Source organism: Nomia melanderi, chromosome 11 (assembly GCF_051020985.1).
Source record: "Nomia melanderi isolate GNS246 chromosome 11, iyNomMela1, whole genome shotgun sequence".
NCBI lineage: Eukaryota > Metazoa > Arthropoda > Insecta > Hymenoptera > Halictidae > Nomia > Nomia melanderi.
Window position 1 is genome coordinate 11,525,583 of NC_135009.1, and position 12,432 is coordinate 11,538,014.

Genomic DNA, 12,432 nt, shown 5'->3' on the forward strand with positions numbered 1-12,432 from the left:
CGGAACCATGGGAATAGGTGGGAAATCTAGGAAGTTGCGGGGGTGGGAGGGGGCCGGAGAACAGCGAACGTTGGACGAGGAGAGGATTTTTGTTGGTTTCCAAGAGGAATTAGGAAAGAGATCGACGTAGTCCTGCGATTTCGGCTACTTCGACGCTTAATTCCGTCCCAGAGAGGGTTTCAAATAGGAATTACGCTGTTTGTAATTGTACAATAATTATGAAAATTGTTGCGTGCGATGTTTGACTTTGATTTCGAAGCGAAAACGGTAGAGTGTTCGCCAAAGAGTAGATTACAACAAACGATGACGATTTCCGAAGGGATAAGGGAATAGAGTTGGTTCAATTGTTCGAATTGGTTCAATTTTGTCTGAACCTTTCTTTGTGATTAATGGGAAAATAATTTGAGAGTGTTTAATATTCTGATTTTTATAGGGAAAATTATTGAATAATGTACGGTTGGAGATTATTAAATGAGTTTATTTGTTCATCATGGTTGAAATGAATCTTGAACGTTTCCCTTTGACTTTTATAGAAAAATAGCGAATCAAACATGTTAATTGATTGACGGTCGTTGTTTTGATACAACGTGATCTTTATTTGCTCGCGTTCGTCGATCTATAATATATATTTCGTGTTCTATGTACGCTTCTTTTGTCGTTGCGTTATCGGTATAATTGTATGAATAATATATCAGCCGTTTGATCTCCCAATTTAGTCTCCGGTTTGTTAGTCAGTCAGATGCGTAAGTAACAAGCATATCCGAGGCACGGTTGTTATTTTCTGTCTTCCCTTTCGCGGCGAACGATGAAACGACGTCTGAGTATCTATAAATTGTATTGAATAATAAATCATGTTTTTATTCTTTTCAGCGTGGGAGTTGCAGTTCGGAGGTCCATCCAGAGGTCAGATTTGAATGGTCCAAGTATTCTGACGTGAGTACCCGCCGTCTATCGTATTTTTCTAAAATAAAATTTCAGAATTCAACTTAAAAAATTGAAAATTGACTTTCGGAAAGTATTGACTCAATTGCAACTGATACTAACGAATTAATCTCGATTGGCGTTAAATTAGAAAATGAAGAATTATCAACGGACAGAACAATGACGAAATAAATGTTAGAGCTACCGAAATCTAAGCGCGGAGGACGCGTAACATTACTAACCGGGAAATTAGTGAATTATATATTGCTGTGGTCTCATTCCTCGAAATTTGGTTCAACCGTCGCGCCGGTTAACGAATGTACGTAATGGCCAGCCGGAAATTAGTTGCGTGTTTAAGGTTAATTCGTTACCGATACCGGTCGACGCTCGTGACGCCGTGGCGGACGCTTTTAAGTTATTACCAGTCGACGATTCATCAATTAAACCCGTGCGCCATTAAATTACTTGGACTTCGGGGATCCAGCGTGAATAGGTGTTTCTGTAATGAAGCACTTTGATATTACTTGATTACGCGATGGAACGATTACTCGTGTATCAAAGATATGGAGTACACCATAGTACACGATGCCCGTATAAAATAATAACGAAATAACGAGCAATACAGCTTTTTCATCGAACACAACGAAACATAATATCCACCCTTGTACAAAAATCATGAAGAACAATTAAATATCCTCTCAGAGTCTACTTCAATAATATTTCATCAATTATTGCTACAATTATTTGTTCAAATGTTCCGAGCGAATCATCATTTACGCCAATAAACGAAAATAAACAATCCAGGCGCGGACACTGCGACATTACAGTGTACATAAACGCAAACATTACGGTTGTTAACACAGTGATCGATGAACCAACGCGTTCAACTGTTGTCCAAAATCATACTTATCAATATATTAAGAAAGAATATTAATCGAAGGGTGTTGACATATCAGACTGCCTGAACAATAACTAACCAATTATTGATAAAATTAGTATTACCTATTGATAAATACTAAATCATCGACTGAACACATCAGGACTTAACACTAGAACTACCGTGCATTTATTAGGGTCGATGTTCAATCCCCATAAATATTGTAACAATACAATCTTCTACGATCTCCTCAGATATTCCACAATAATTAGATGCAATTTTCAAAATCGTCTCACATTAAACACTCCAGAAACTTCAGTAACTGCGAGAAACCTTAAATCCGCCATTTTGGAGAGCAAGGGTAGCTCTACCGTTAAGAAATAAATCCAACAGCATATTGACCGAGCAAAAGCCGAATCCCATCGAGTGATCAGCTAGCCGTACGTCTGTCATCGAGTGTACAGCATTAAAATCGATGGCAGGACCACCGCAATGACCACCACGCCCTTCGATAACGACGAACGGATGCCGTTCACGATCCTCGACGCGCGGCCCGTTCAACGTCGAGTCGCAACAGAGTAATGACACGACAGTTTCTGATGCCTTCGTGCTCGACCTAGCGTGTATTTGCCCATTGGACATCCATACAGCGCGCGATACACGGGCCCAGGCTGCCTTTCACACGGACAGGGCCGCGCCGCTGCGCTTCTGTCGCTGTGTCGCGCACGTCCGCGCACGAACATGGCCAGCCGTGCGATCGTGCGCGCACGGTTGTACCGGACGTTTCTAAAGTCAGCCACGATTGTCAGTCACGGCGAGTGGAACCGTGTAATTTACCGTTTCGCTCGGGGATAAGTGATTTCCGTCGACCGGAATTTATGAGCCACGGATTTTACGCGCGCGCGGGCGAGTTCAACCCTTAACCGCCGACGCGAATTTTCAGGGATTTAAAAGTTTTTCTTCGCACGCTGCATATTTGCTATTTTGTTCGTTATTGGATGTGGACGCTGAAATGAACAGTAGCGTTGAAATATTGTTGCCAATGTAATGAGATTATTATTTAATAAAGATTCATTCAGCGGCTTAGATTCTACATTGATGAGTTGAGGATTGAAGATGGTTTACGTGAATATTGTGAGTGGAGATTTTATTTCAGTTATTGGCAAGAATTTTTAAGGGGTTCAATTGTTTCGAAATAAGGCGATGGAACGGGTCGGTGTAAGTTTGTTCGGTGAGTATTAGTTTTATAGGATGATTTGCAAGTAGACCTTTAATATGTGACGACGTAATGGATTTCTTGTTTTGCGTTCCACTCGATTTTCGAAGCTCGGAACTCGATAACAAAAGTCCTGCAAAGTTCAATGGAATTTTTCTCTTATTTAGACGCCGGGGAAACTTTTAATAGGGTATACGAACTTTTGTTCCCCCTTTTAGTTCCCCCGAATTAGCTCGCGGAAATCTGCGCTCGTGTCAGTATTTCGAACGTATCCGTAAAAATGTCCAAAATGAGAACAACGAGTACAACATGAATTCGCTGCGCTACATTTTCGAATAACCGAACTAGCGAATTTTAGCTCTACGACGAATGTTCCATTACGATTCAACAATTTCAATCGCGATTCCATATTTTATTAACCGAGACACGTTCGGGCATATTCCAGTCACATCATATCGCAGACTCTTATTCCTTGGACGCAACCGGATCGCTATTTAATGTCGTCGCGCCGGGACGCGCCGAGCATTCCGCGCATCCGGCGAAACATTAATTTTCTATTAGCCTTCGAATTTTTGCATAATTATTCCGTGCGCCGGTGCGCGTCGGGTTCACCGGGTCGCGCGGGACCAATAACGACACGGGTCTCGTCGTATTCAGTTGGGAGAGAGGTCGAAAGCCTGGTTAAAGGGCAACGGGACAAGGGTTCAGCCTCGCTCGACATTGTTAGGACAACCTTTGATCTACGCGAGCCAGCCGGGTCCACGTGTCGCTACGTGTATCTCTCGGTACGCGTAATTAGCGGGGAAACAGTCCCCCGCGACGCCACCAAGAAAAATTCGCCGGCCGGAACCGGACACGCGATACCCTTTGTTACGCGACGCAGAAATTACGCCGCGCGCCCGTTCGATCGAGAAACCGTTCGCCGCGATCGATGAGTCGGGTAATACAGTTATGCAGTAACACGGTTTCCGATGCGTACGGTGTCCCTAAAAATTGGTAGTAAATAATTAAATGAAATTTTCGATGGTTTCGAGGATATCGATATGCACTATTGATCGTGAATGCGTGCGCGTGTTGATTAAATTGGAAGGTTCTGAAAGGATTCCAGGTTTTTTGTAAAAATTTCGTTAATAGTCTGTTCGTTTCGATGAATTTGTTAACTGGTGTTCTCCGTGCTTCACGTTTCGCGAAAGAATATAAATAAATCTTTTTGGAATTGATGTTGCTGTAAATAGAGGATGAACGTTTGTTTTTAAGTTGTACGAAGCTCAAGTATCAGTGGAAATTGAGACTTTTCTCTGTCGCTCCCTGAAAAATCGTCGTTCGGTGAGGGTTGATCTTTTTAGAATGGTTCAGTGGGTTGTTTATGAAGCTCGATCGCGAATATGGATATGAAAACGAAACCGGGATAGACGGGTTGCTAAAGTTTGTCATACGGCTGCGATTTTCGGGCAGCTTTGACGTGCTCACGAGCGGCTATGGATTGTCGTTAATTCGAACGGATTTACCGTCGAAAGTATGGCGAGCCGTTTCCAGTTTCGACACGGCGTCGATTCAATTCGCCGTCGTTTCATTCACTTTGCGCCGGTGATTTATGTTGCTATGGTCGGAAAATCCGCTGACGTCGGTTTGTCGTGCGCTGCAGATAGCTCTAACGATTCAGCAATTAGGGTTCTTCTTTCTGGCGAACTCGTTTGACCGAGTGGACCGATAAATTACTAATGGGACGTGAAATTTCGTTGAACGAAGTCGAAGTTGCGCATTTTTTTGCGATCTTCTTCACGAAGAGTTTTCGGTATTTCGTTCCGCTAACCGTTGGCCGCTCGCCTGCGAACGCGACGGTTAAAAATGTTGTTTTTCCTTTGAGAAGTGAATAAAACTGAATATCTTCTTTCGACGATTTCGGTTCGTTGAAAATGAAGCGGCGGAAATTATCAGATTTTTCTACGGTTCTACGGATCTTGCGCTTTAAACGATGATGCTTGTAATGAACGCATTAAATCTGCAGTATAATCATGATGAATTGGTTACGATTCTTGGAAAATATAGCTAAAGACATTATTACGTACATCCTTGAGAAGAGAATAATTAATTCTACGTATTATGCGGTGAAAACGTTGGATGAAGTTAAATTCCCTCGCGAGACAGAGGGCACGGAAGAAGAATGTATCACGGAATTCAGACGGCGAGAAGTTTGAGAATAGAAATAACTTAAGTGTGTTAACGAAAAAACGTCGACTAAGAATTACAAGATGGATTGGCGGAACGTGCGATGGGAGAGGTTAAAAGTGACTTGGGGTATTTTTACGGCTTGATCGAGTCGTTCCGCCGTGTCGTAAAGCAGAAGTTTCAATTTAAAAATTGACATTGGTCTCGGGACGTTCTGCCCTGTCGCTCGGGACACTTTAGAGCGCAACATTGATCGTTGTATAATCGAAAAACTGGAACATTGCATCTTCATTTCGTTTTTACGAGTTTCCTCGTCGCTTTTATATTTGAGTGATGTGAAGGCTTTTCGAGATTTGAAAGTTTTATTTGAATTCTTGAATTTCCGAGTTTTCAAACTACGAAACTTCTAAACTCTTAAACTCCTAAACTCCTAAACTCCTAAACTCCTAAACTCCTAAACTTCTAAACTCCTAAACTCCTAAACTCCTAAACTTCTAAACTCCTAAACTCCTAAACTTTTAAACTTCTGAACTCATAATCTTCTAAACTCCTAAATTCATAAACTCCTAAACTTCCAAACTTCCAAACTTCCAAACTTCCAAACTTCCAAACTCCCAAACTCCCAAACTCCCAAATTCCCAAACTCCCAAACTCCCAAACATTCATTTCAAACCTTGAAATATCCGAATTTCTCAAAATGTACCTACTCAAACCAACACTCTGAAATCAGTCTCTCGCCAATCCATCAATTCCCAGTCCATTTTCCCGAACAATCCATCCCTTCCGCTCGATTTTTTCCGGCGTCTTCCGAATCTCAAAAAAAAACCCTCCGCTCTCTTTCACTCGGCGTTCCCTCTTAAACCATAAGACGTTCTCAAGGCCGCGTCTGACACTCGAGCGGCAATCACTCCCGACAAGCGGATCCCTGATTTCCCCTATCATGCGTCCGCACAATCGCGAGAACGCGGGGGGCGCGAATCTCGCTCGAACAAGAATAGAACTACACAACGAACGAAAGGGTGAAAGAAACGCGAGCGCGCGGGGTGGCAGGAAGCGCGCAATCGAGGATCCACGGGGGATCCTCCTTCGAATTCTTCGATCGGTCGCGCGTATTTGCCGCGGAGCGGGGGCGTAGGACTACCGTGGAGAGGTATTTGCCCTGATGAAAGGCCCTTTCAGCATGAGACAAAAGCGCCGCCGGGCGCGCCGGTGCGATCGATCCGCCGCCTATGAAGGGACAGATGGAAACCTGTGAGCGGACTAATTCGAGGAGCCGTTCTCGAATCGGCGCGCCACGATTCGCCGTGAACAGGTGCCGCGAGAGATACCGGCTGCCAAAGGATCGGCCACATTCGAGCCGAGTCGACTGGAAGATGAGGATCCAAGGATCCACCGGGCCCGTTTCCCTTGCCTTTTTCCTCCCCTGTGTCGTTTTTGTTTTGTATCGCAGCGTTCGATGCTGTTTGATGCACTGCTGAATAACTACCCCTTTCTGTGGTCTTTTAAGGATTTCTTAATATCTTACTGATTTTGAAACTTTGAAATGATCAAACTATTGAATTTCTGAAAGTTTCAGAGACTCGAAGTTCTAGGTTTTTAAATCGAATGCGATTAGGTGTATGAAAGTTGAAATTTTCTTTTAAAGAGTGCAATAAGTTGCGTGGCGGTTGAACAATACCAACGTACAGATCGTTGGTGTTTCGCATGATCGAAGATTACAGATTTCTCAAAATACTCGAAATGTAAATGGAACCACCGATGAAAGGTTAAATTCCGCTTAAGTTCTACCGTGCTTTTTCTCAAAGAATCCGCAGTCCAGTAACCACAGTAGATTTTCCTGTGAGAGAATTCACGTTCATTCTTAAAGGTTTACATTCTGGTTCATTGGATTATTTGAATCGTTTTATAGTCTTTCAATGTAAATGCATGAAATTCCTCGTCCGTTTACGAATCAATGTAGACGCGTAGCAAAATTCCCCTATTGAAATCATTCAAGACATTCTGCCGTGCGCGCTGTTAAATACGGGTCCGTCGGATCCGCGTTTTAATAGAACCTGTGTTCGATTAAATATTGCTCGGCCGGAACAGCGCGGAATAATGTGCGGAGCGTTGCACAGTGTCCACAGCGATAATTTATTAGTGTTTCGCTCGTTATGCATTCAGAACGTTCGCGCGGGGGGTTGGAGACGCGACGGTGCTTAGAGGAATCTTTTTTCCCGGGGCGCGCCCATTAAAATTCCCAGCTCGGCGAAAATATTTCTTAAGCGGGCTTCGACGCACTACTTTTTCCATTAAACTGAATTCTTTAAACGCGACCCTCGGGAACGGTCGTACACGGCGAAGCTTGTCGACAATTCTTTAGTTTCCCCGTTTAAACTGGTTGCTCTAAACCGTGTATTATATGACGTAATGCCATATGTTAATCTGTTGTCTATTTTTATACTTACATAGCTCATGAAGCATTATTCCTCAATTTAAAGAGGACTCAAGACTTTACCTCGATAGTTGTTCATCAGTGGGGACGGGGTTTAATGCTAACCAAAATTGGCATGGTTCTTAAATCAGATATTTGTTTCTAGCCTTGAAAACAGCCTGTACTGCATGATATAATGTCACATGTTAATCAGCTGTCTATATTTTTCAATATCTGTTTATTTTAATTCACTTGTATAGCTCAAGAAGCATTATTTCTCAATTTAAAGAGGACTCAAGACTTTACCTCGATAGTTGTTCATCAGTGGGGACGTAGCTCAATGCTAACCAAAATTATCATAGCTCACAAAATCAGATATTTATGTTTCTAGCTTTGAAAATGCAAAATTCAGACGTTTCATTCCAGACAAGAAATTCAACTGTTCACCTCGATAGTGATTCTTTAGTAGGAACGTGGCTTAAAACATAAATACAGCCAGATTTAAATTTTGCTCGTGCGTAAGTTATCTACCGGTTATACTGCCCAGCGGTCCACGTCGCAGAATGATTTGCGAACAAGCGCGTAACTTAATAATACACAAAACCCGGCCAGTCGATTTCGATTATTAATAACGAGGCGCGACTAGAATCGTGGACGTCCGCGGCAAATTCGAAATTTCCGTCCGGTGTTATCATTGAAAACGCGCGCGAGATAAGGGGAATTTATTCGATTTCAACGACAGTTCCATTTAATTAACTGTAAAATACACGGCCTCGTTACACATGCGAGTTCCCCGTGCTGTTTTACCTTGGACAGCTGTGTCCTCGGGTTCGAGGGTCGTATTAGCGGTCGTCCTGCTCGCGGGACATTTTAACGACGTTTTTTCTAGGCGAGTCGTTATAGATCGAGAACCGATGCAGATGAACGATGTTTTGTCGTTTGACTTTTTGTTGCCTTTCGTCGTTGTTTTCTATCGGTTCCCTTCGCAATCATCGAGCAGCGCCTGGTACAACGGCGGAAAGGCACAAGGCCAGCAGAATTTGTTTATTCCAGTAATGTAACCTTTATCACGTTCGCTATCAGCATTTATTTCGGCGACGGTCTTCTCAGTTGCAATGTTCCGTCGAATATTACCAAATACGACGAATCTCTCGAAGAAAATATTGCACAACTGAAACTGAAAAAGATTGTCGAGCTTCTAAATATAATTCGAATGTTCATGTCGACAACGAGATTCTTTCGTACACTTAATTAGGTTTGGCGAAAGCAAGGGGTCTACGTGCGCGGCTGCGTACGCTGTGTTCATAATCGTGTGAACGAACAATGGAAGTCTCGTGACATAACAAACCGAAACATTTTATTTCGGGACCCCGGACGGAACTGTGAAATTTTAACTCATCATTCTCGGCGCTTCGTAACAGAGAGACGTGAGTGCGGCCGTGAATTGGACGCCGTAAAAATTTTCGGTTCGCTGGCCGCCGACTTTCATAACGTCGACTCTGAATTGCTAATTAGTTGCATTCCGCGGTAATGCTCTTTATTATTTCTTAACTTAGACTCGCACCTGGACGAAATTGTTCGGCTTTTTAATTGCTTTTCGCTGAAAATTGCGAGAGTTTCTTAATTCGGATAATTAATCGTTGAGGCTTTGCTAACTTGTATACAGTGATTCCTGATGTTAGATCAAAGAGTCAGAGTACCTTTCATATTTCATCTAATTCGATCTACTCGAATACTGATTCAGTACTTGAATATTTGATCTACTCTCAAACTTCTCGTAGTTACGTCGCTTTAACGACAATATAGGTTAAACGATAAAACGTTCGAATAAGGGGCGTCTCGTACAACGTGATATTCGTTTAACGAGTCCGAGGGAAGATCCACGGCAAACATCACTTTACTCAAATGGTCAAATCAGTTTCAAGCTCACTACCTAAAAAACCCATTTTCTATTTACACAATGTCATCTATTATGCCCAATCCTTCTAACATTAATGCTCAAAAGACACTATCAAAACTAATCAAAAACCACACCCAGAAGGCAAACAAATTTTTGTCAAACATCTCTCAAACTTCATCCCCTAATATCATAATATTATCTCTATCAAATCCAACATCCCTAACGCACAAGAGACACGGAAAACATCCAAAAACTAGCTCCAAAGAAAGCAAAAAACTATTTTTCAAACCGACTCAACTCCCAAATGAGTAATTCAAGAAACCACACGGTTAAGACGATCTTTTAATATCCAATTTCCTAAATTTTAGGAATAAATAACATTCTTAGTTATTAACCCATTCACTGCCAGTCACGAATATACTCGTAAAAGATTGTCAGTTTGGTACAATCTCGGTTGTATTTGAAATGTATGGTAATATAAAGCGAACCAATTGAAAGTACAAATGAAATTACACATTTTATGCTAGCAGTGAATGGGTTACTATAAGATTTGTCATTGTTATAAAAAAATAAGGAATATTGTACGGAATGCCTAAAATTCTCATGGCAGTTTCTTCATATTTTCTGAGTCAGAAATCCCTTCTTCTCACAGCTTCCGAATATCTGTAACGATTTCAGAAGTCAAACCGTTAATTTCCCCAATGTTTGCTCTCCGGACTTAACAGCATTAGCCTCCGAGCGACTCAAGTAATCCCTCAGCCACCTGTTTTCACGGTCGGCATGGCGTTACACGTAAAAACGTTGAACGGCGTTTAATCGTCGAATTATTCGGCCCCTCCCGTTGAACCACGAATCACGGTTGCGCGCAACCACCCTTGTCGCGTGCGTTCCCGACCCTCCTAACCGCGGCGCCCATAAATAGACCGGGGGTTTATCGTTCGCCGGGCCACGAAATCCCCTAAGGGCAATCATAAGGTGTTTATATTGCGTCACGCCGACGGAACGCGACGCGACGCGTTGCGTTCCCCCGGCTATGGGGGCAGCTAATCGTCGGCCGCCATTGGGAGTCGGCCGATCGAGGCCGCGCAGGACTCACCGGGGGTATTTAGATGCTTATCCTAGCCCAACCCCCGTAACGGCTATTTATCGTCGTTGAACGGCAATTGTACGGATTAGGGGCCCTTCGCGGGCCGCGTATCGGAATATCTAGAACGCGCGCCCCGCGACAATGGATACCTGTAATCGTGTTGTCGATTAACCGGCCGACCTAGCCGACCGGTCTGTCACCCTTTACTCAAGTTTCGACTCGGCCTATTAACCCTTTATTGCTCGGCGGTTGGTTTATTTGCCACTTATCTTGTTGGTGCTGTTATACGTGAATATCGAGGGGGTTAGAATTATAATATAATCATAATCTAACTGCTGTTCCCGAGTTATCGAGGGAAAGAGCTTTTGGCAGATTTCGGATTAACCCTGTGTCGAGCGTGACTCGACATCAGTTTTATTCACTGTGCTTTTTAACCCCTTGACGTATTATTTACTTTTTATTTTACATATTTACTTGTCGAGCGTGACTCCACATCAGTTTTATTTACTGTGCTTTTTAACCCTTTGACGTATTATTTACTTTACTTTTTACTTTTAATTTTCTTTATTTAGTTGTCGAGCGTGACTCGACATCGGTTTTATTCACTGTGCTTTTTAACCCCTTGACGTATTATTTACTTTTTCTGCTGAGCTCGTGTAACACTTTATTATCGGCAATTTGGACAGCACAATTTTCCATTCCGTTTCAAGCAGAAATTTAGTTTGAAGATAATACATTTATAGCAAAACAGTGCGTTGCTTTGATCCGTGAGAAATGAACATTGATTTTTGTTAAACTCTAAAAATCTTCATCGCGTGTCTCATTCGTCATTGTATGGTAAGTTAATTAAGATATTTTTCAAATACAGTATATTATTATATTATTTTTAATATTATTGATGAAAAGAATTTTTCACACTGCTTTCTGCAAACTATTCTTCAATGTGCATTTCAAATAAAATATTTGTAATAATACAGAGTTATCGAGAAAGAAACTGGAAAAGGAACTCGGAGTGCAAAAGCTTAATTACCCGCCGATATTAGCATGTTACTTACTCTTTGCGAACGAGAATTGTTTAAACCTTTAAAAACTCTTTTTAAAAAATATTAAAGTCTTGAATATCAGAAAAGGGCAAGCCACGTATGAATCTCTCATTATTTGAATAATTAAAATATTCATTCGCAGCTATCGGTTTGAGATACGACAGTTCGAGTTCGTTGCGGCGACATCAGACCGCAAGAGGTTAATAATGTAACAGTGTTGCAACCTTGTTGGTTGCTAGTTGATTTATTTGATACTTACCTTGTTTACCTATGACGTACTCGGAATATCGAGCGATTCATATTTCTGCGAGAAATAAAGAGGAGATAAAGCTTTCATAAGATGTTTCTAGAGTAATCAAATATTATTGTAACATGAATATTCAATTATTTGAAGAACACGTCTCACAAAAGCTTTCTCAACGAAGAAACTAGATTTTTGCCGTAATACGAAATTCTGTAAGCTGGTATCTGGAGGAAGAAATTTGTCCGTGTTCATCGAATAATACGATTAATACGATACCGTTGAAGTATCGCTCCGATCGTCGATCTTTTATTTAACATTTTCACGCGACTTTTCCCTCGGTCGGCCGAGGAGTATTCACCGAGGAGATTTATATTTTCGCGAGTAACTACGACACCGGTAACATCCCTTTCCGGAAGATTGTATCTTTCAAAGGAACAATTTAAAACACTAGCGCGCCATTTGCATGGTAAGCACTTTTTCGCCGGAAGTTTCAATGTACCCGGGGCCAGAATGTAATTTTCTCGGGCCCACGAGTCCTGATCATAAATACGAAACTAACCTT

The 12,432-nt window shown here is 42.0% G+C and overlaps 1 protein-coding gene across 1 annotated transcript in view; it reads left to right on the forward strand.

The window, feature by feature from the left end:
* The window catches only part of LOC143175098 (cell adhesion molecule Dscam1-like), a 217,260-nt gene that overhangs the window by 73,423 nt on the left and 131,405 nt on the right, over window positions 1-12,432 (forward strand). Inside the window, exon 2 of the mRNA XM_076372228.1 lies at window positions 871-933. The gene's annotated coding sequence lies outside the window, so the exon portion shown is untranslated. The remainder of the gene's footprint in view (window positions 1-870; window positions 934-12,432) is intronic.